At 35.3% G+C, this 23307-nt stretch overlaps 1 long non-coding RNA gene across 1 annotated transcript in view; it reads left to right on the top strand.

The window, feature by feature from the left end:
* The window catches only part of LOC103104473 (uncharacterized), a 93529-nt gene extending 74488 nt beyond the window's left edge, over window positions 1–19041 (top strand). Inside the window, exon 3 of the long non-coding RNA XR_001630141.2 lies at window positions 14109–19041. This is a non-coding gene — a long non-coding RNA (uncharacterized LOC103104473). The remainder of the gene's footprint in view (window positions 1–14108) is intronic.
* Window positions 19042–23307: the final 4266 nt, after the last annotated feature.

Genomic DNA, 23307 nt, shown 5'->3' with positions numbered 1-23307 from the left:
GACCTTAGATAAGTCACTTGACATTCTTTGCCTCAGATTTGTCACTTATAAAATGAGCTGGAAATGGAAATGGCAAAGCACTCCAGTATCTTTGGCAAGAAAACTCCAAATGAGTCAAAAGCATCAGACATGATTAATTGATAAAATAATAACATGTTGTATTATATTTTAATTTATTTTGTTAAGTATTCTCCAGTTACATTTTAATCTAATTCTGGCTGCCCTGGGCTTACAGTTTGATTCCTCTCATCTAGTTAAATCTAGTCATTTTGCTGATGAGGCAACCCAGATAGAAATAAGCAACTTTGACATAATAAGCAAAGAAGGAGTTCTACCAAATTCCTTTTATGACACAAATATGGTACTGATTCCAAAGCCAGGCAGGTCAAAAACAGAGAAAGAAAACTATAGACCAATCTCCCTAATGAATATAGATGCAAAAATCTTAAATAGGATACTAGCAAAAGGACTCCAGCAAGTCATCAAAAGGGTTATTCATTATGATCTGGTGCAATTTATACCAGGAATGCAAGGACGGTTCAAAATTAGGAAAACCATCCACATAATTGACCATATTAACAGGCAAACAGACAAAATCACATGATTATCTCAATAGATGCAGAAAAAAGACTTTGACAAAATACAACACTCATTCCTAATGAAAACACTAGAAAGCAAAGGAAAAGAAGGGGCTTTCCTAAAAATAATAAACAGCATATATCTAAAACTATCATCAAACATCATCTGCAATGGGGATAAACTAGAAGCCTTCCCAATAAGGTCAGGAGTGAAACAAGAATGCCCATTATCACCTCTATTATTTAACATTGTACTCTAGAACACTAGCAGTAGCAATTAGAGAAGAAAAAGAAATTGAAGGTATTAAAATAGACAATGAAGAGCCTAACTATCACTCTTTGCAGATGATAATGGTCTACTTAATCCTAGAGACTCAATCCTTAAACCTAGAGCACCAACTAAAAAGCTAATGGAAATAATCAACAACTTTAACAGAGTTCCAGGATATAAAATAAACCCACATAAACCATCAGCATTTCTAAATATTTCCAACCTATCTCAGCAGCACAAGCTAGAAAGAGAAATTCCACTTAAAACTTCCCTAGACAATATAAAATATTTAGGACTCTATTTACCAAGCAAACACAAGAGCTGTATGAACACAAATACAAAACACTTTCCAATTAGATCTAAATAATTGGAAAAAGAACATTAATTGCTCCTGTGTAGAACAAGCTAATATAATAAAAATAACATTCCTACCCAAATTAATTTACTTATTCAGTGCCATACCTATCAAACTACCAGAAAACTTTTTAACTGAATTAGAAAAAAATTATAACAAAGCTAATTTTGAAGAACAAAAGATCATGAATATAAAGGGAACTAATGAAAAAATGTGAAGGATGGGGGCCTAGAAGTATAGGATCTTAAATTATACTATAAATCAGTGATCATCAAAATAATATAGCACTGGCTAAAAGACAGAAGGGAGGATCAATGGAATAGACTTGGGGTAAATGACCTCAGCAAGATAATATATGATAAACCATAAAATTCCAGCTTGGGGGACAAAAACCCATGATTTGACAAAAACTGCTGGGAAACTAGGAAAATATTATGGGAAAAATTAGGTTTAGATGAACATCTCATATCCTATACCAAGATAAATTCAGAATGGGTGAATGACTTGAATATAAAGAAGGAAATTATAAGTTGATTTGGTAAACATAGACTAGTATACCTCTCAGGTCTATGGGAAAGGAAAGATTTTTAAGACCAAGGAAGAGATAGAGAATATTACAAAATATAAAATGAATAATTACAATTACATTAAATTAAAAGTTTTTGTACAAATAAAACCAATGCCATGGAAATTAGAAAGGAAGCAACAAATTGGAAAAAAATATAACAAAAAACCTCTGACAAAGGTCTAATTACTCAAATTTACAAAGAGCTAAATTAATTATACAAAAAATTAAACTGTTCCCCAATTGACAAATGGGCAAGGGACATGAATAGTCAGTTTTCAGATAAAGAAATCAAAACTATCAATAAGCACATGAAAAAGTTTTCTAAATCTCTTTTAATTAGAGAAATGTGAATCAAAACAACTCTGAGGTTTCACCTCACACTTAGCAGATTGGCTAATATGAACAGCAAAAGAAAGTAATAAATGTTGAGGGTATGTCACAAAGTTGGGATACTAATGCATTGCTGGTGGAGTTATGAATTGATCTAACCATTCTGGATGCCAATTTGGAACTATGCCCAAAGGGCTTTAAAAAACTGCATACCCTTTGATCCAGCCATTCCAATGTTGGGTTTGTACCCCAAAGAGATAATAGGGAAAAATATTTGACCAAAATTATTTATAGCCACAATCTTTGTGGTGGCAAAAAATTGGAAAATGAGGGTATGCCCTTATATTGGGGAATGGCTGAACAAGTTGTGGTATCTGTTGGTGATGGAATACTATTGTGCTAAAGGGAATAATGAACTGGAGGAATTCCATGTGAACTGGAACGACCTCCAGGAATTGATGAAGAGAGAAAGGAGCAGAACCAGAAGAACACTGCACACAGAGAATGATACTCTATGGCACAATCTAATGTAATGGTCTTCTCTACATGCAGCAATGCAATGATCTAGGACAATTCTGAGGGACTTATAAGAAAGAATGCTATACACATCCAGAGAAAGAACTATAGGAGTAGAAACAGAATAAAGACATTTGATTGGGGATGTAGGCTCTAAACAATCACTCTATTGTAAATATTAATAATATGGAATAGGTCTTGATCAATGATATATGTGAAACCCAATGGAATTGCTCATTGGCTAGGGGAGGAGGGGATGAGGAGCAGAGGGAAATAACATGAATCATGTAACCATGGAAAAATATTCTAAATTAATTAATTAAATAAACTTTAATAAAGGGGGTGAGGGAGAAATAAGCAACTTCCCCAAGGTCACATAGGTAGTTGAGCTTGGATAGGAATTGTTCCATTCTTCTAATTCCATAGCTATCAATTTTCCCACGATATCATTCTAGCAATAAGAATACTGATACAATACTCTGCCCTGATTGGGGCTTTTTATTTCAATGAATATCAAATAAAAGAATGTTATTTTGTATATCATAAAACTGCTATATTACAATCAGTTGCTGTTGTTTTCATTTTGGTCATCCTTTAGATGAGTTGCATGGCTTAAACATATGCTGTAAATCATATCCTGGTGCACAATATCCTGATTGGTAAGGATGTTATGGGTTTCAGTTTCTCTAGACAGGATCCAGTCATGCCAGCTATTTTTTTACCACCTATAGCTACCCTCCTACCCTCTCACCTTTCCATCAACCCCTAGAAAACTTATTTAGAAAGTATCAAGGAATAGTCTAGGTATATAACACAGAAGAGAACAGTATAGATATAATTTTAGTGTGTAGGGAAAGGGTAAAGTTGTCAAGACAATCCAGTAATTGCTAATATTTGTTCCTTAAGATACTCCTGTCATTTACTTTCACCCATTTAGTTAACATAGCACAGCCTCAGGAATAAATATATTTACCAATTTGACACAATTGCTATTTGTGTGAATAGCCCAGATGAAAGGGGGGTGGACCTAAATGTGGTGAAAGGATGCCCTTAAAAGTTTTTGAATATTGACATTCTCTAGCAGTCTGAGTTTTCAAAGTCTAGTGAACACCATAGTCAAACAGTCCAAAGCAATGAATGCTGGCACACAGAAGAATAATGGGGATGTTTCTCATATAAGTCATGAGATTTTATTAGTATAGATAGAAATATAAATCATATGGGTTAGACAGAAATTTTCAAAGGATTAATCCATATATTTTATTCTACAAAGAAGGAAAAAAGAATTTCAGAGAGGGGAAATGATTTATCCAGAATAATAGAGTTAATAAGCAACAATGTCAAGGGACAAAGTAGTCTCCTGACTCCTGTATCTCTACAGCCTATGTGCAGTATCATCAGGGTTCTTAACCTCTCTTGGATCATGGGCTTCTTCGGCAATCTGATCAATGAAATCTACCGTGTCCTCAGAATAATGTTTTTTTTTTTAATGTATAAAATAAAGTACATAGGATGACAAAGGAAATCTAATTATATTGAAAGTTGTAAAAATATTTTTAAAAGACAAATTCAGGGACCTCAGGTAAAACCCCCTCCTTCTGAAGGCTTGTGTTTAAAAATAGAGAGAAGGATTTTAAAATCTTTGTTCAGAAACACACCAATCATTCATTCTTCTACCTAGAAGAGACTATTGAGTTTTAAAAATAATGCACATACCATATTTCTCCTTTCAATGATGTTTTTGCTTTTTATCCATTAATATTTCTATGCGAAGCCATTGAACTCTAGATGTATTACTCATTACCTGATGTTGTGAAGACCTTACTGTCTAGTATATATACTCTTTGATCTGGTGACACAGGTCTTCTGGCTATTCTATGAGTGAGACATTCCATTTTTAGGTTCTGAGAATTTCCTGTGTCTCTTCTCCATGCCTGGGCCATTATCTCCCAGGCAGTCAGAGGGCATTGCCATTGCTTCCATGACACTTCCAGCCATCTAATTCTTTGCTATCCCCTTTTCCTTTAGGCTTCAATCTTTCTCAACATCTGAGTCTTTTCTAATTAGTCTGGTCTTCTTATTATATATCCAAAATATTTAAGCTTCAACTTCAGTATTTGTCCTTCTAATAACAACCAACCTGATACACAGAAGGCACTTAATAAATGTTTGTTGATATATTGATGGATTGACTAGGTGGGATAGGGAAATAACAATAGTCACTAAAATAGGGATTGAAATGTGTTATTTTCACTTCAGTTAACCAATGAAAAATTTTTCTGAACTTTGTGTTTGAGGCTGAATATCACAATCATAAGACTATAGATTCAGAGCTGAAAGAAACGTTCAAGGCCATGTGATACAACTCTCTCATTTTGCAAACAAAGGAAACTGAGGTCCATAAAGGGAGTTAAATGATTTTCATAAGGGTATACAGTTCATAGGTGGTAGGAGAGGGATCAGATCCTAGGTCATAGTACTTTCCACTATATCACACTGCCTCCTGAGTAATGAAACGTTTATGACACAAAAGTCAGGGTCTGACTTTAAGACAAATGCTGAATGCCAAAGAGAAAGTCAAGTATACATCTGGAGACACATAAGTCCCCCTAAACACACACACACACACACACACACACACACTCTAGTACTAGCAAAGATAGTATCAATTTAATTATATCTTTCAGAGGAAGGAGTATACAGTATCATATGGAATTGCCCTTGTAGATAGGAAGATCTGAGTTCCGTTCCTACCTTTGATACATAATATTGACTGTGTAATCCTGGGCAAGTAATAATTTCTTAGTGCATAGAAGGTCCAGAACTTCATTAGAAGTACAATTTTTAGGTCCAGCACCTGTTACCTATCACAGAAGAGGAAGTTGTTACAAGGTAGGGATTGAATGGTATGGCATATGGCAGGGCAGATGTCCAAGTGGAATGTAGAATGTGAACCCTGATTAGAACTAGTCATGTTTGCATTCAAATACTTACTATCTCTTCCAGACCGAATGGGTTAAATCCTCCAGACTGTGATCTCTGTTGGCCTCCTATTCTGGAGCATGTATATCTTTATTCATGCTATTTCATCTACCAAGAATTCCATCCTTTTCCCTTGATACCAGCCTGATATTATTTCTTCTCTATGTCTGGAATACCTTGCCTCCTTCTCCATCTAATTTGTTAAAATCTTCCTTGATCTCACCAAAAAGAAGTAATGTCTTCCTTGTTCTTCTCTAGCACTTTACTAAATCTTAGGTGATAGCACTTTTCACAGTCAGTTTCATATGTTTATTTATGTACATTTTATTTGCTAGATAAGATCCTTGAAGACAGGAATAGGGCCTTATTTATCTTTCTATCTACCCCCTGTACCTAGCAGAGAGCCTTGGACAGACTAGATGCCTAATGGATTCATTTGGCTTTTCTTGAGTACTTTAGCCAATGTTGGAATTCACTGTTGAATTCAAATAAATTCAAGTATTATAGTTAGCACTTGGGGAAATTACCATCTCCCACTTCAAGGAGCTAGTGTTTAAAGAGAAAGCTATACAATTTGGGAGTTAGAAATCGTTAAGTAGAATACTCTCCTTTGTGAAGATAGGAAAAAAATGCTACTCTAAGAAGTTAAGGAACTTGACCAAATGTGTGTTAGTCAATGTCACACAATGGATTAAGTGGAAACAGAAACAGTCTCTCCTAGTTAAGGATCAAATGACCTAAGATGTATAAAGTGCTCTGCAAACTCTATAAGTTAATTAATTATTGCTGTTGTTGTGGATGGTGGGGGTAGGCATTAGCGGTGGTGGTAATATTATATTCAATGTTCTTTCCCTAATGCCATACAGTATCAATACAAAAAAGAATCCAGAATATTAATGGATATCCTCTCTGCATTTACTGATATTGTAAGCACTCTTTAATAGTTTAGCAAGTCCCTTTATGAGCAAAATATACAGTCCTTGTATCAACTAAGTAAATAATTTCATGAGTTGCTAAAAAAAGGTCATCATTTGGTGACTCTGCTGATGAGTCTCTTTACAGTCTTCCCTTTGAATGACAGAAATACAATCCAGACCAGACCCATTTTAAAATCTTTCTAACTTGGTAGAACCTGATAGAGCTTGCAAGGCCACTGACATGGCCTCTGAGAACCCCAAGTCATCTCTGTTCTGAGGAAATATTGAAAGAAAATTGGGGTAAGAGATATTTTCCCAATACATTTGCCAAGTAGAGTTTATTTTGTGGAGAGGAGAAGAGAAAGATGAAGTGTGGGGGAGATTAGATGGGGAAAGGAGTAGAAAAAGACCAGAAGACATCAGGGAAACTGAAAAACTAAATTGTTATAATCCCCTTGGTACTAGCTTCGTTAATATCATTCCTCTTTTGTTTTGGGGGACAGGATAAAGGGATAGATGACTGAAGTTTGAAAGAGTCTTTAAGTCTTCTGGCTCTACCTGTGTAAACAATGACAGCAGTCTCTGTTTCATTGAAGCTCAGAGCTGGAATGTTGCCATATTGCTGTAGGCTGACTGAATCCCAAACACCAGCATATGCTACTGTTTCAGAGTCCCATATGGAGCACAAACAGCTGACTGCGCTGCTATTTTTGACAATCTGTTCCTCAGTTGTAGCCACTGTCTCTGCCCAATCCTTTGAAAGAGTCTTCTTGCTTGACAAAATTGTCAATTTTATATTGATTTTGGACATGGGCACTTTGTACACAAGGTATTAATACGTTAAATGGATACCAGAAGAAAGTCATCTTCACAGGACCTGGGGTCTCAAAATGCTTTCAGAAACTGAATCAAGAAAAAGGTCATGATCTGACTTCATTTTCTCAATTACAAATGAATTAATAATGCTTCTAGGTCAGTGGCCTTAAGGATTTTATTCTTAATCTTATGTAAACATATTTCCCCTTTGGACAATCATATCATGTTTGGTTTAATGCGAAAGGCTAGTAGTAATTATCATCAGAAAAATCAGTGTTATTTAATCCTTTTTTAAATTTACATTTTTTGTAACAATTATTCCAGCCAGTAATTAACTACTTATTAAGCTCAGACAAGAAGGTTGGTCAATAGGGATTTTTGGCCATGACAATGCATATGACCAAGCACTAAGAAATAAGGAATTACAGAATCTCTTGAAGCTTTACATTAGCCTCATCATTTTACCTTATGGCATCTAGAATTAGGAGATCTGGATTTTAATATTGTCACTACCTGTGTGACCCTGGACAAGTCACTTAATCTCTCTAGGCCTCAGTTTTCTCATATGCAAAACATAAAATTTCAATTTCAATTATTTTTATCATCTTTAATAATATTGAAGATTAGATATAATCACTGTTTTAGCATGGTATTGTCTTCTCTTCCATCTACGATTATCTCTCAAGTTAAAGTTGTTTAATCTTCTATATTCCCATATAAACCCATTGTTTCTACTTAGGGTAGAAGAAGAAAAACTGAAAATTATATCAGAAGAATGAGGACACTGGAAATCCGAGACCTGAAGTGATTAATGCATGTGATCATGAAGCTAGTTCATGCTGGAAACAATTGAGGAATGGTGATCTTCCTGATTCAGATTCCAACAGGCTATTCACTATCCCACTCTGTCTCTCAAAGAGATCATGTCTACTGATATGAAAGCATATTATAACGATTAGCAGCTAAAGGAAAATTTAGCTGCCTAAAGTACCATAGCACATTGGAGGCAAAAACAGATCTTAAAAACATTTCAGCTTCTCTCCCTTTTCATAGAGACTGCCACCACCAGTACTGACAGCCCACATTTTCTCCCCTGAAATCCTTTGCTGATGATTCAAAATAGTTGAGCATGGCCTTGGGCTCTCAGAAGAAATGGGAATGTAGTGCATACTCTGATAAACAGTTTTGGCAGGGGATAAAAAATGTAAATTTTAAAAATTCACATTTTTGGTAACAATGACTTTGTGTTAATTCAGCATTGTGTTCAAACCAAAGGGATGATCATTATGGATTTTGGCCATGAAACTTTATTAGAACATGAAATAATGAATGAAGAGATTATAATCTATGTTTTTAGAGAGTACTCACACCAATGAAGTTGCATAATCTTTTGAAGCATTGCTTTAGTATCATGGTTATGTAACAAATCATGGTATATAAATGTAACAGAGAATTTATTGTGGCCTAGGAAATAAATACATTTAGAGAGATCCGGAAAGACTTATTTGGACAAATAAAGATTGACACAAATAGAACCTGGAAAGTGATTCATAACAAATCTTTTTCTTCCTTCCTTCTCTTCTTCTTCTTCTTTCTTCTTTCTTCTTTCTTCTTTCTTCTTTCTTCTTTCTTCTTCTTCTTCTTCTCCTTCTTCTTCTTCTTCTTCTTCTTCTTCTTCTTCTTCTTCTTCTTCTTCTTCTTCTTCTTCTTCTTCTTCTTCTTCTTTTCTTCTTCTTCTTTTCTTCTTCTCCTTCTTCTTCTCCTTCTCCTCCTCCTTCTCCTCCTTCTTCTTCTTCATCATCATCATCATCTTCATCATCATCATCATCATCATCATCTTCTTCTTCTTCTCCTTTTCCTTCTCTTTCTTCTCCTTCTCCTCCTCCTCCTTCTTCTTCTTGTTCTTCTTGTTCTTGTTCTTCTTGTTCTTCTTCCCTTTCTTCTTCTTTCTTCATTCTCCTTTTCATACTCCTCTTTTTCCTCTTTCTCCTCCTCTTCCTCCTTCTTCAAGGTTATTCCTGTCTTTGAATGAATTCATTATTTCCTAAGACAAACAAATAAACCAAAAGAACAAATATGACTGGCTAATTGGTGCCAGGGCTCTGCCTAGAATTCAGGTCTACTAATTGCTAACCTGGCACTTTCCCATGATTATGTAATACTTCCAAGTTAATTCATTCTCCTTGGAAGCAAACTTGTTAAATAGATAATTCTGAGATATTTGAACAAAGTCATCTAGTCTACAGTGATCTTCTATTTTGGATTCCCCAGTGAGCAACACCAGTTTTACCTATTTGAGGGGCAAGAAAAGAAAGAGGAAGAAAAGGAATAAGCATTGATGTAGCAACTCCATTCCAGTGCTGAATGCTTTATAAATAGTATCTCACTTGATTCTCACAAAAATCCTGTCAGGTAGATGTCATTATTATATTGTTTTGCATTTGAGGAAATCGAGGCAGTAGAGGTTAAATGATTTGACTAGTGCTACATAGCTAGTAAGTGTCTAAGGCAAGATTTCAACTCCTGTCTTCCTGGCTCTAGGCCTAGTAATATGCAATGTAGCTGTTTCTACTCTAATCTACTAAAATCCACCTTCACAAGAACTCCAACACATGAGTATTACTGTTGTCAGTTAGCCATATGACAAACAGTTCATAGAAAAGATTTAAAAAATAGAAATAGAACAATAGTGCTCTTTCTCTTAACTTTGAACTTATCCTCTCCCCAATACATACCTATTTCCTAGGAAGAATAGACCTTCATGAAAATCATATGTGGAACACAGTATGAGGGGATACACATTCAGGGAACTTGTGTTGGACAAATTCTTGGAGGGGCAACTCATCCCTTTGCCATTGTTAAACTGATATTTTCTTACTGACATCTTAGAGCATTTTGGATCTCTTCAGGGTCTGCGCTGACCAAACTTGCTCTTCATTGTCTCCCTTCAGATAATGGATTTTTGCTTTTCCCATCCAGGTTTTGTACTACACTGATTCTCAATAGGTCTTATGACTCAGTTTTTCCTTACTGGGCATATATACTACTCCAAACAGGCATCTAACCTCTTATCCAGCTCATCTCTTAACTAGATATTCTAGCCACCACCATTCACTGGGGGCAGGGAGGGAGAAGATGTGTGAGTGTGAGTGTTGTTTTGTGAATAAATATCTCCTCTGCAGAAAAGGATCTACAGCTTTTCCAGCCTGCTCCCCTTTTCTATCTCTATCTCTGTGCCTTTATTTATTTTGTCCTTAGCCAAAATATTACTTCCACTGACCCCTGTAATTTCGTTCCCTATCTATTAGGTTTGTGATATTTAGTCAGCCTTTCCTCTGAAGGGGAAGCCATTCTCTGTTAATATTTATGAAATTTTTTTCAGTTCTCCAAGTCAGTTATGAAGTTATCAGCAACTTTCTGAGTCAGTTATCTCAATCAGAGCTGATGAAGCTTTCTATAGCCACCCCTGGCATATCTCTTCTTAGTCAGAAACTATCAGGCTGATACTGTTCATCAAGCTGCATCAAAAGCTGAATTCAGCCATATTTTGAGTTTTTTTTTAATTCTTCTATTATCTGCATTGTTCTTTACCCTTCTCCCCAAATTTTCCAGTTCAACTGTCATCTAACTTGGCCAGAAATCCATTTCTTAGCTCTCATCATGGCATGTGATTGAAACAAATCTCCTAAGGTCTCTCCTTCTACCCACACAAAGAGACTGAGAAACATGAGGGTAGAGAAAATGTTTTAACCTCCTCCCACAAGCTCCACTGGTCTATAAGTAAGGCTTTGTACTAGATACAGTCTAAACTGATGTTGACCTTGATCGCACTTCTTCCAAGCAACCTTTAACAGTCTGATTTCTCTCTTTGACCTCTTTACAGAAAGTTGTGAGAAATCGTTTAGCTAACAGCCAAGGTTCTGGATCTGATACAAGCTTGAGTTTCAAAAACTGTAATGATGAGTAACAGAAGTCATATTAAAAGGCATAGAATTATCCAATTTCCATTATGCAAAATTTGGATTAAGTCTGCTAAATCCTATCCATCTTCCTTAAATTATTGGTTTACCATTCATGGAGAGGAAAAAAGAGAATATTGTTCAATTGGTCCAGGTTCCAAAAATCATGCTTTACACAAATATTTGTTTTTCATTTGGTTGTTTCCCTTCATACATTAAGTGCCTTAATTTAGGCTGTGTAGAACCTTTTCATGTTCATGGAATCAAAGTTATCTCTAATATTTGCTATTATTCCTGGTTTCATTAAAAATGAAATATATACAATAACTATGTTTAGAAAGTGAATTATATATCTTCCAATTAAAAAAAAATTTTTTAAACCCTTACCTTCCATCTTGGAGTCAATACTGTGTATTGGCTCCTAGGCAGAAGAATGGTAAGGACTAGGCAATGGGGGTCAAGTGACTTGCCCAGGGTCACAGAGCTGGGAAGTGTCTGAAGCCAAATTTGAACCTAGGACCTCCTATCTCTAGGGCTGGATCTCAATCCACTGAGCTACCCAGATGCCCCCTATCTTCTAATTTTTAATTGCATGATATCTAACATTAAGATCACATGTGTATATAGAATGCATGGTAGATTATGATGTGAACCAACTGAAATCATATGATTATCTCAATAAGTACAGAAAAAAGTTTTCTGACAAACTAGACCACCCATTCCTATTAAAATGTTAGAAATCATTGGAATAAATGGAATATTCCTCAACATGACAATAAATATTATTTATCTAAAACTATCAGCAAGCATTATCTGTATTGGGAGTATCTTGAAGCCTTTCTAATAAGATCAGGAGTTAATCAAGTATGTCTATTATCACTATTACTATTCAATATTATAATAGAAATGCTAGCTATAGTAATGGGAAGAAATTAATGGAATTAGATTAGATAATGAGGAAAGAAAGCTATGACTTCACAAATGATATGATGGTAAACTTAGAGAAATTTAGAGAACGAAGCACAAATTAATGGGAACAATTAACAACTCTAGCAAAGTTGCAGCATATAGATAAACCCACATAAATCATCAGTATTTCTCTATACTGTCAATAAAGTTCAAAGGTAAGAGATAGAAAAGAAAATTATATTTGAAATAACTATAGGCAATACAAAATATCTGGGAGTCTACCTGCCAAGACAAACCCAGAAACTATGTGATCACAACCACAAAACACTTTTCACACAAATTAAGTCAGGTGTAAATAATTGGAATGTTGTTAATTTCTCATGGATAGGCTGAGCCAATATAATACACTTGAGGATTCTACCTAAGTTAATTTACCTACAGAATGGCATTCCAAATTGCCCCAAATTATTTCATCGATGTAGAAAAATAATAAAATCCAGCTGGAAAAACAAAAAGGAAAGAAAGTCCAGGGAATTAGTGAAAAAAAACACATCAAGGAAGATGGTTTACCACCCTAGATCTCGAATTGTATTAGAAAGCAACAACCATCAGAACAACCAAACTAAGAAATAGAATAGTGAATCAAATGAAATAGGTTAGGCACTCAATATGCAATAATAAATTATTATAGTAATCTACTATGTGATGAACTCAAAAGATACAAGCCTTTGGAAGATTAACTCACTGACAAAAACTGCTGGGCATACTAGAAAACAGCATGGCAGAAACTAGGCATAGACCAAAAACTCATACCATATACCAAAGTAAAATCAAAATGGATACATAATTTAGAAACAAGAGGTGATACCATAAACAAGTTAGGTTTGCATGGAATAGTTTACCTGTCAAGTCTGTGGATAACGAAAGAATTTATGTCCAAATAAGACACAGAACATTACAAAATATAACATAGATAAAACACTGACTACATTAAATGTAAAAGATTTTGCTCACACACACACACACACACACACACACACACACACACACACACAAGACAATGCTACCAAGACCAAAATAAACTGGGGAGAAAAAAATTTATAACATATGTGTCTGATAAAGTCTTTATTTCTCAAATATATAGAAAATTGGGTCAAATTTACAATACCAACTTTTCCACAATTGAAAATTAGTCAAAGGATACGAACAGGCAATTCTCAGATGAAAAACTAGAATTATCTTTAGATATATGAAAAATCCCCCAAATCACTATTATTGGAGAAATATAATTTAGAACAACTTTGAGGTCTCATCTATCATATATAATATGTCATATATTCCCCTATTTCTTTTGTGTTTTCAGTTTTGTAGCATATAACTGTGTTATTTTATCCTACAGGTTTTTTTGTGGGGGGAAGGGTTGGAGGGGGTTTGTGATTCTATTTGACTTGTTACTTCTCTTTAACTTCTGCTTTCATCTTTGTCGCCTAATGTATCTTTAGAAAGAACAATCTCTGGTCTCAGATTTTCTATTTCTGATTGAGTTATTCTGGTTTTGTCCATTGTTACATTTAACCTTAATAAGGCACTTGTCCATGCTGCTAGTCTATGTACATTGTATCCTCAAGTTTGGGAAACTGATTATTTCATGTATGTTATTCCCTCTAAAGAATGGTTTATTTCACCCTAAAAATGTACCAGACATATCTTTGTTCCCCCCTAAACCTGGGAACTCTCCCACCATTAGTTAGTTTCCCTATTCTCTTCATTCTCTTCCCTCTTCTAAGAATTATACAGATAGCCATTTATTGGTTTAACTTTTTAACTTTTTTTTTTGGTACTTGGCCAATCTGCTTCCTTGCATATGTATGTCCTTGCTTAAGGACTTTTTGTTTTTATTCTTACAGACATTTGATATCTGTTACTTTTCTTCCTGTTCATGGAACCTGATGAAGGTCTCAAGGTGAAGTCTGGTCTTGTCACAATGCCTAGGGTACAGGGGAAGAGAGGCCTAAATTCTGTAGACCCTTAGCTTACAGCTCTTCAAAGCACTTCACACACATTGCCTATTGTTTCTAAAAAAAGAAGGTAAGGTTTTCTTTTTTTTTCTTTTTCATCTATACTATGTATCAATTCCAAGGAAGGAGAATGGTAAGTCAATTGCAGGTAAGTGATTTGCTCAGGGTCACACAGCTAAAAAGTATCTGAGGCTAGATTTGAACTAGGGCTTTCCAAACTTCTGGGCTGGCTCTCTATCAACTGAGCCACCTAGTTGCACCTAGAATTGAGTTCTATTGCTAATTCTTGGGTCCACTCGTGCAGTTCTGTTGCTTGGAAGATATGCAGATTGAGTTCAAGGTAAGAGATTCAGAATTTTGAAAAATTGTTTGCTATATTAGTTCGTTGAGCTTTTACCTAGTTTGGATTATTGGTGTCGTGTAGAATAGAGACATCTGGAACTGTGATATCTCTCTTGCATAATTCCTGTTTTGGTGAGGTTTAAGGGCTAATGAGGATTAGAGGAAATATCTGCTTCTCTGCTCATCTGTCATGTGACCTGGAAGTTTAGTAGTCTAATTGGTCTTCTGGTCTCAAGACTCTCTTCACTCTAATTCACCCTCAGAATACCTACTGAGGTGATTTTTCTAAAGTGTAGGTCTAACTGTATCACTCCCCTTGCTCTAAAAATGCTAATGGATCCATATTAATTATAAGGATGAATAAGACTTTTTTGGTTGAATTAAAGCCCTTCACAATCTTGTACCAATATGTCTTTTCAAATATTGTTATATATTACTAGTCTTCTCATAACCTTTGGTACAGCCCAACTGGTTATTCTGTTCCTCACATATAACATTCCATCATCTCTACCCTTTTATCATCTGTCTTCTTTACCTGGAATGTACAACTTCCTCATCATCATCTCTTAGAATACATACCTTGTTTCTTTCAAAATTCATTTCAAGCATAATCCTCTACATTAAAATTTTTTTGATCTCTTTTAATTGCTAGTGCTCTTCTTTCCAAAATTACTCATTTCAATTTTGCATATATTTTATGTCATTAAATACATACATATAATCTTCCCTTATCAAAAGTTAGCTCCTTGAGAGGAGAGATGATTTCATTGTTGTCTTTATAATCCCTGCTAGCACAGAACTTGGCATATAGCAAACTGTTAGCAATTCTATGTTGTTTTATTGATTGGAGGTAATAAGAAGCACTCTAATAGGGCAGAATATTTACTTTGTGAATGGCACTGTTCTAAGGATAAATGTAAATACTTACATAGTGCAAAAAACATTGATCTTATGGCTGATTAAAAGATAGCCATAGCATTTCTAAGATTTACCATTCTAATAACCTTATCCAAAAAGAGAAATTATCTTCATTTAGTCAGATTTGTTGGTGAAAATATGTTAACTTTTTTGACTACTTCTTCAATTTCTTGACGTTCACTAACATTTCTTTTTCTATGTTCTTGGTTTCTCTCCCCCTCACCTCTTACAAAACAAAACTGAAGTCAAGATCACTGGTGTATTTATGCCCATTTGCTATTTTTTAAATGGTGATGATGAATGCCTTTCTCAAGTTCTTTATATGCCTCTTGAGTCTCCATAATCTCTCAAAGATCACTGACAATAGTTTAGCAGCCATGTCCATATTTTTTGCGTGTCTAAGGATGTGGTTCATTAGAGTCTGGGGACTTGAATTCATCAAGGGCAGTGAAGCAATCTCCAACTATCTCCATATTCAACTTGTACATTTCTTATTAGCCATTGTCATTCTGTTTTTTGTAGTTCAAAGATTATTTTCCTTGGTGGAAATAGAAAGTAATACAGAAATTGAACAACTCTCTTTCATCCATATCAATTAATGTTCTTCAATGCTCCCCCAGGAACAGTCTGATCCCTTTATTTTCTTAGGATATCTAAGAAACAATCAAAAATCCATTTTCTGTTGTCCTTAATGTTCTTGCCAGTTTTGACTCATTCTCTGCTAGTACTCCTTATACTATGCTTACTGAATCATGCAGTGTTTTCATATTCATCCTCTGTTGTCTACCCCTGCTTCCACCTACTGAACATATCATTTTCAAATTTAAGTTCACTGGTGAATCCTTGAACCCTCACAATAATATTTTAAGCTACTTTTCTTTATCCTCAACATTGGAATTGTTTCTTTTTTGTATTATGACCATTTCCTTCCTAAAACTTTCTCGTGACTCCTGAACAGAATCTCTCTGTATCACTTTAGTACATAGCATTCTACTAATTTTTTCTTTAAACCCTTTTAAATTAAAGTCTCTACCAAAACATAGGGCAATTCATTTTATGCTCAAGTCATATTTTCTTCTCTATCACCAATTCTAAGCAGGAATAGCCACTTCTTCCTTAAAGTCTGCCTAAAGACTAGTTTTCCCTTATTGGTGAGAATGAGATCCAAAATATCAGTTCCCTTCATGGATTCCTCTACCTTTCAAAGGATAAAATCATCATTTAAACAAAAAGGGTGACAGACAGACAGATTGGATGAGAAGTGGAGATGAAGAGACAGAAAAAGATTGAGAGGAGAGTAGTAATATCTAGATAATCAATAGTTTTCATCATTATTACATTGTATCTGTCAGACTTGCAAAATTTCCCAGATTGCTTATGTGCTTCTTTCTTCTGTCTAAGTAGTCTTGTATACCCAAAGTTTAATATTATTTGACTTCCTTCCTTCCTTCCTTCCTTCCTTCCTTCCTTCCTTCCTTCCTTCCTTCCTTCCTTCCTTCCTTCCTTCCTTCCTTCCTTCTTTACTTACTTCCACATTTTTTCTAGTAGGACTGCATCTGGGGTATGCTATAGGCATTTGACAAGTCATAGGGATCTCTTCCATGTCCTAGATATATGCCCTGAGAAGATGTATAGTTCCCCAATGTCATTACAAAGTTGATAATTAACTGTCTCATTTCTCTTCAGCATAATTTCCAAGCTTTACTACTAATCTCTTCTTCTGACCCTTTAGTTATGATCTCTCAACTGATAGTGACTGTCAGTCTGAATCATCATTTCTTAGAAGATAAATAACTTCTTCCTCTTCAGAGGATCTATCCCTTCTTCCAGAAGGGATTCGTTCATATATATACATATTACTTTCAAGCATTGGATGGTTTTTCCATTTTCCTTTATATGAAATTCATCAATTTTGCAATTATATGAAAAGTATTTCCTTATGACTCAGATCTTTTTTCCTTCATTGTTTTCCTGTTGAAACTTTTCTTTTATGTTTTAAAAGAAAAAAAATACACATAATTGTGCCTGAAAAGTATTCGAGAGAAGTTTTCATACCCCTTCTTTCTTCTTCAACAAGAGAACAACCTGAACAGTATTAGTATCAATTACTAATCCCTGGGGATAATGTATGCATTCTTCACTTTATGTAGAGTACTACAAAATTCTTCCAGCTCTTCATAGTTGCTTGAAGGGACTTCATTCTGAACCATTTATGTATCACTTTAAGGTTTGTAAAGCAATTTATACATGCTAGCTAATTCAATCTCCCACGTCTGTGACTTTCAGATTAGGAAACTAATGCTCAGAATGTTATGTGACTTGCCCAGGGTCACACAGTTAGAAAGCAACTGAAGACAGGATTTTCATTCTGACTCCAAGTCCCATGCTCTATCCACTGTATTACAGAGTTGCTAAAGGAATTTAAAAAATTAAGTTTACTGTTTAAATATGATCCAGAGGAAATATGAGCTATTATTTGAACACTGAATTAAATAGTATTGATATCCTAAGTAAAATATGTATGGCTGAGGGAATCTCTTTAGAGAACAAGAATGCCACCGATTGCAGATGACATGATGTTTGCTTCAAACATTGAAAAATTCCAGGATTTCTTAAATGAAATCCAAAACTATCCCAAAGGCATTAATCCAAAAGAAAAAGTAATTGGATGATGGGTGACTGTTGCACCAACCATGATATACAATTTAGATGTACAATGTATATGTACAAGTCATATACTCATACACTGGATAGGCACTGTATCTCAGTGAATCACTGGACCTAGAATTAAGCAAGAGAAGAGTGGGATGGATTTGTTTGGAGGAAATTGAACAGATATTTAAATAATTGCAATAATCTTCCTGATACAAAGGTTTATCTTCTTAACGCTGATATTCTTTTAGTCTGGAATAGTATGCCTATGGTCTTTATTTCTAGGAGAGACTGAGACCAGTGGATTAGTTGAACTCAAAAGTTTTGAGCTGCGGTGGACTAAGCCATTTGGGTGTCTGTACTAATTCCAGCACCAGTATGATTATTTCCTCAGTAGTAGAGGTCATTAGGCTAATTAAGGATGGGCAAACTGGCCTATGTCAACAATAAAGCAGATGAAAGTGCATATGTCAATCAGCAAGGGGATCAGGCTCATGAACAATGACTGAACTTCTAGCTTAGGTGAGAGAAGGAGATCCAATTAAAAAAAAAACCCAATACAAAACAAAATTAATCTTATGTTATGTACTGAAAGAGAGGGAATAAAATAGCCTTTAAAGAATTATGCTTCTTGGCCACCCAAAGGTACACTGAGGAGGTGATGGTGGGTGCATGTAAGTAGATTGAAATATATTACCAACAATGAATCGTACAGGAGAAGTAATATAAAGGTTATCATCGGTAAAATGTATGGACAGAAAAGGAGACAGAATGGCCATATAAAAAAGTGAGACTTAGCTGATGTGGAAAACCCATCTATTTTATTGGTTAATATCAAGAGATCTAGAGCAAGGCTTTTTTAAGGGAGGCTTCATGAATATATATATATATATATATATACATACACACATATACAAGATATAGAATGAGAGAAATAACTAGATTTCAGTATAATTGATTTGTTTTCATTTTATGCATTTATTAAACTTTTCTTTATCAGTCATGAAAATGGGTCCTTAGACTTCCCCAGTCTGCCAAAGGGTTTATGATGCAAAAAACGATAAGGATCAATTCCTGATTGAATGGAAAGTACCCACTACTTTGAATTAATCCTTTGTGCAGGATTTGGGGAAGTATCTGGATTAAAGTTATGCAGGATATGAAGTATCCTTCAAAGTAAGGTTGAGACCTGCCCCATTGAACAGAAGATATCTGTGTTTAAGTAATCACAGAACTATCAAAATGTTAAAGGATTTACACAATAAATATTGCTTTATTTTAGTCCATAGGTATAAGCATTAAAATATATGAATGAGAAGAAAAAGCACAAATAAAAACAAAACTCCTAGGAAAATATCTTCAAAAGAGATCATAAATAATTTCACAAGGAACCACATTTCTATTGTTTTCTGATTGTTAAAAGGAACAAAATTACTAATGTTAATTTTGGCAAAATAGTGTCAAATTTGTCTGATATATTTGACATGGATTTTATTATTTATTTATGTTCTTGACATTGTTGTCAGTCAATTAGTTAATAAACAGTTATTAAGGGCCTCAGATGTTTCAGGCAGTATGCAAATGTTGAGGATACAAATACAAAAAAGTCAGATAGTCCCTTCCCTCAAAACTGTCACAATCTAGCAGTTTTAAAGGAAACTCAAAAGGAACAAGTGGCATGAGGTTGAGGCAAGGAGAGAGGTACTCATGTCATGACAGTATGATCATGATGTTATTCATTCCAAAGGAATACAGACTTCTAGCATACTAATACTATGAATCCGTGTAACATATGGTCTAACCAACCCTAAAAGGCTATGTGGAAAGCAACTGAATGCTAGAGAACCCAAATTTACTAGACCATAGGAACTTGCAGTAGCTGTATAATGAGTTTTTCTCAATAAATATGTGCTCTGAGCTCTAGCCCTCTCTCAAGAGTCCTGGGAGGGGGATTTCCATCTTTCTGGATAGTGAGTGGGTAGTTGTAGCTGGATGCTCACTATTTCCCTTTCCTATGTCTAAGGGTAGTACTGGACTAGAATCTTTCTACTACAACACATCAGCTATTTGCAGTCTCGAGGATTGATGCATATTTAGGTGTTCAAGGTAAAAGATATCTTCACTGGTTGCTGTAAAAAAGGGTAACAATTAACTACTTCTCTGCTATCTTAGCTCTCTCCTATCAAATGTTTATCATACAAAAGGCAATCACAAATAGAGAGCAATTATCAAAGCAAGCAGTTAAACAGTAAGAGGAAATATGTGGAGATTATTATTGGATGATAGAACACACAAGATTTAGAAAACTCTTCAACTGAGAAGCAAGATAAAAATCTTAATTAAATCAAAAGAGGAATCTCTCTCAGGTGGTCCATTCTTGGCAATCTCTAGGGCTTCTGGTGCTGGGAATCAAGGATATGTTAGGGAATCCAATTTCTCCACATGCCTACAGCTCACAGGAGATCTTTTATCTTTCATTCAATCAGCTCCCTATTTCTTCACTCTCTCAAATTGGTTTTCTTTTCCCTCACTCTCTTCTCATTCAAAGTTGCGTTTCACTACTGTCATGCTATGCTGATTATGAGTTCAGAGATATCTTAGCCAATCAAGATCAATCTATATCTGTATCTATTTCTATCTATCTATCTAGCTATCAAAAGATATGATTTTATCTTATGTATTTAAATTTTATATATCCCAGGGATTTTAATTAAAAAGGAGAAGGTGAGGGTCATGACAGGGGTACTAAGAGGAAACAGTAACAAAAATCAGCCTTAACGAGGGCAAGGCCATGGAGCAATAGGACACCTCTGTGGCATTTCTTATTTGTGGATAAAAACCCAGATGAACTATAACCTTGCTGATTTATGAGTGGGCACAAGGAGATATGCTTTCTTCCCCTAGATCAAGCTCTCTATGGCTGTCTCCTTCCTCCTCTTCATAAAGTGGCCAGTGCCCTATTTCTTGTAACTTGAAACATACCTTTTCCCTTTTGTGACTGTCTCCCAACACCATTCCAGCCAGCATACCTTGAATTGTCTTGAAAGGGAACTAGGCCCACGAACCTGGTGTAGATAAGCACCCTTCCTAGGCCAACGAATCCTGTGTGATAACCACATTGACCCCTCCACCCTGTGGGATAGCCACATTGACTTCTCCACCCGTGTGATAACCATATGGACCCTCGGTGAGCTCCAAGGGTATATAAGCCTGTCTTAAAGTTTGCTGGGTGGGGGAACACCCTTTGGGCTCCTCCCCACGCATGTGAAGTGAGTTACAATAAACCACCTCTCTGTGCTGATTGCAGCGTCTGTTCTGTTCCTTTGGCCCCTAAATGGACCCTAACAGTCTTTAGCATAGGTTTCCTCCTTATCAAACCCTCTTATACAAAAATCAGTAGTTACAACTCAGAGAGAATCCTTATTTGAAAAAAAAAATCAAAATAGTTTTCCCCGAACAACTCTGTAACACAGGCAGCAACACTTCTTCCCTGTTCTCTTAAGGAACTTAGGCACTTAGATCTGTTGTTAATAGTAGGAGAGGAAATGGAACAATATAAGAAAAGAACAAAGAATTCTGAGAAAGAAAGATAAACTATGGCACGTAAAAACTGTGGAAGTTCCAAAAACCAGGAAACATTTGACCTGGATCTTGATGGAAGGTAAGGATTTAAACAAGCAGAGATAGAGCCTGGGGATGACTTTTTAAAAGTGCAGAATAGTGTACTTCAAGAAAGGATTCCTAGAGAATTCCTAGGCATAAGCAGGAATCATGTAGTGTGTAGGTGGACATGTTTGGCAGATGCCAACCAGTCTTCCATGACCTTCTCTGGACTTACCTTCCTGCTAGTAATGGCATTAAAGAGACTTGGACCTTTGAGTCCCTTATAAGAGAAGTGCTGCGCATTATGAAAAGAATGCAACCAAAAGGAGATTGAACAAGACATCAACTTTCCCATCACTGATATTGTTTTTCTTACCCATAAAACAACCACTTTTGGTGGCCTTATGCAGTCACATGATTTAACTTATCATAAAATGAAAAGGAAATTAATGTTTTTCCCCCAAATAAACTTTATAAGTGTCACTGATACCAGCAAACATTTAACCATGTTCCACAGTCACCATATATTATGGAAATAAAACCAAGATAAATTCATCTCCCACAAACATCCCATGATCTCTTGTTTACATCTTTGACTTCCATAAGAGTCTGCTATTTATACTCATCCCTATGTTTGGAATGTGGTTAATGTCTCTCACCCTCTCTCCCACTCTTCCCACAATCTCTGCCTGTTCTCTGTTCAGATTCCTCCCATCCTTCAAGATACAGCTCAGATACCAATACTTCTTTGAAGCCTTCCCTGATTTCCTGTCAGAAATTCCTCAAGAATTATTTGTGTTTCTGTGCATAACAGATAGTAACATCAATAATGAACTTTTTTATGCCTCCTTTCAATCTCATATTAAGGAGTTTAGATACATAGATATAACAACTATTTTTTCTTTGCTTTACAAAAATATGTAGGCACACCCACAAGTACACACACAAACACATGCACACACATCTGCATGCACACACAGAATACCCTGCATTCTTTTGAGTCTCTGCCCTCTGTCTTTGTGTACCTTTGCCTCTGCCTCTATCTCTTCTTTGGCTCTCTTTCTCTCCTATTTCTGACTCTATTCCTCTAGAGAATTGTCTGGAGTCATTAAAGAGGTTAAAAGGGCTCAGGATTGCCTAACCAATATGTGATATTTGTATCTAGATATTTAAATATCTGTATTGCCATTAAGATCAGAGACCTAAAGTTAGAGTTTGATAGGTCCTCAGAGGCTATCTAATCCAATATGTTACAGCTAGAGATAGATGGATATATACATAATACACTGATATATACATACATTATGTATATAATGCATAAATTCATAAATATTCATTCTTACACACACATATACCCACACAGACATCATGTATATAAATGCTACATATGAACACGTATACATTTTGTATTTAGGTATACATACATGTGATTTTATCAACCAGGAAAATTCCTCAAATGAAAAAATTTGTCCGGGAAGGTTACAAACCTATTTGTAACTTAAACTCTCAAAGATTTGCTTGAGTGACTAAGACAGTGAGTAACTTGCCCACAACCAATAGGCAGAAGCAGAAA

The sequence above is a fragment of the Monodelphis domestica genome, chromosome 4 (genome assembly GCF_027887165.1).
Source record: "Monodelphis domestica isolate mMonDom1 chromosome 4, mMonDom1.pri, whole genome shotgun sequence".
NCBI lineage: Eukaryota > Metazoa > Chordata > Mammalia > Didelphimorphia > Didelphidae > Monodelphis > Monodelphis domestica.
This window is presented reverse-complemented; position numbering and strand designations above follow the sequence as displayed.